Consider the following 2292-nt stretch of genomic DNA (forward strand, 5'->3'; position numbering starts at 1 on the left):
GATCTCGCTTGGGAACAGAGGAGACGTGGAGCTGAGCGGGCAGCAGAGGAGGCAGCGAAGGCAGCGTAAACCAGACCGAGCTAACATGGAGCCGGGGGGATTACAGGGTGCCGGGGAAGATGTTCGCAAACACATCGGGGACAAAGCAGCCCTCCAGAGCTGAGGGGTAATGAGTAATTAATGAGGAGAGGGATGAAATTCATAATGATTAAAAAATGGCTGAGATAATGAACTCCTTCTCTTTAAATCCACCTTTAACGAGAAAGCTAAGGGGAAGGATTTAGATCAATTAAGAAGTAAAGAAAAGCCATCTCGTAAAAATAGCTATTGACACAAGCAAGTGGAAGAACAGCTGGAGAGCCTCTCTGTAGCCGAGGCCTATAGCTGAGGGGGCTTGAGGGGGGAAGGTTTGCTTCTCAAACAGCAGAGAATTGCAGTGAAACCTGCCCAGACCCGGGCTTGCATTCATCTAGCCGTCCCCGTGCAGGGAGTGGGCGCGATCTGGGACCAGCCAGCCTTGGGGAGCCACTCAGCCTCCAGAGCTGCAGAGGGTGGAATGGAGTAAAAAATACTCCTCGCTGTCTGTGTGCTGGTGCAGGTGCCGCTGTGCTGGTGGGGTGGGACAGCGGGTGTGTGTCCCACACACAGCAGCTTCTTGCTCAGCCATCTCCACTGCAGGCAGCAGCTGCTGGCCAGGTACCAACCTGCAGCTCTCCACTAAGCAGCTCTGACACCCTTTTTTTACAGAATCGCAGAATGGTTTGGGTCAGAAAGGGCAGTTACAGATGGTCTAGTCCACCCTCCTGCCACGGGTGGGGGAATCTTTCACTATAGCAGATTGCTCAAAGCCTCATCCAAGGTCAGGACCTTGAACACTTCCAATGAGGGGCCATCCACAGCCCTTCTGGGCAACCTGTCCCAGTGCCTCACTGCTCGTGTCACAAAAAATCTCTTCCTTGTGTCCCTCTTTCAGTGTTGCAGGCCTTTCTCTCCTGCAGGTAACTGGGTTATACCAAGGTCTAACACAGCATTTAGGGTGCCCCAAGGGCTTACATTGGGGCGGGGGTGGGGGGCAGGTCCCCATATGGAAGCTCGCCCTCCCCAGATGTGTCTCTGCTTGCCACCACTCTTGGTGAAATCCAGACCTGGGAAAGCAGGAGGCTGAGCAAAGTGGCAATACCCAGTTTCTCTGTTTAACAACTTTGTGTGGCATAAAGGCACCCATGTGGCAGCAGGTGGAGCAGCAGTCGAAGGGGAAGAGGGCGCCAGCCTGTTTCTGGACCTGGGGATGTGCTGACTGCCTCTTCCTGGGATTCACCCCACACTCTGCTCGGCTCCTGGTCCCAGCCGCTGGATGTATGGGGCAGTTGCAATGTGAACTCTACCTTTTGTGACATTTGCACGACCACTCCGTGGAAACACTAACAGATCTAACAAACCGCTGCAAATTTGTCTGGGAGCAGGTGATGATGTCTGGCTGTCCTCTTGCCGATGAGCGCTGGTGTGACCATGGTGGGCAGCAGCAGGGGCCAGGGGCCACAGTCCACCTCTGTGGGCTAGAGTAGCCCTCCACGAGCATCAGCAGCCACTCGTGGACAACAGATAGCAGCGGACCTCAAAGCAATGGCCCCCATTACCTTCAACCCTGCCAAAGTTCAGGGGTGACAAAAGAGGCTGGAAACATTGGAGATGGCCCTAAAACCTGCTCATTATGTCCCAGTTAGAGGAAATACTTTCGGCTCAGTCTGGCTGCTGTGCAGCAGAACACTGGGTTATTACCTTCCGTGTCCCAGTGATCCAACTTCTTTACATTCATAACTCCATCTCCCTCCACATCATCCTTGCTGAGGAATAATCCTGTCAGGTCCATCAGGCATGGACCTGCCTCCTGGTCCCTCCATGGGTACCCTGGCACAGGGTCTTACCTGCCTCCCCTGTACCAAAAAGGCTCCTTTATGACACAGACTGGGGCTGCCTCGGCATCTCTGGGCACGTTGGTGACGAAAGGGTTAAAGGGACGGGCCTGTCACAGGGGCAGTTTCTTCGCTGCTGGTCTATAAATAGGTGCTGGGTTTCTAATCTGCTTGCCACTCATTTCCACTCCCTGCCAGTTTTTTCCTGCTTTTTCCTGCAAGGAGGTACCTGCAGCCGCGTCAGTCTGCAGCCACGCAGATGCTGCTGGGAGAGGGAGGCAAGCGGCTGAGTTCCCCTGCCTGTCAGTCCTCCTAGAACCCACCTGATTAAAAACCCAAAAAAGGAAAAAAAAAACCAACCAAAAAAGAAGGGAGAGAA

Source organism: Buceros rhinoceros, unplaced genomic scaffold, assembly GCF_000710305.1.
Source record: "Buceros rhinoceros silvestris isolate BGI_N320 unplaced genomic scaffold, ASM71030v1 scaffold286, whole genome shotgun sequence".
NCBI lineage: Eukaryota > Metazoa > Chordata > Aves > Bucerotiformes > Bucerotidae > Buceros > Buceros rhinoceros.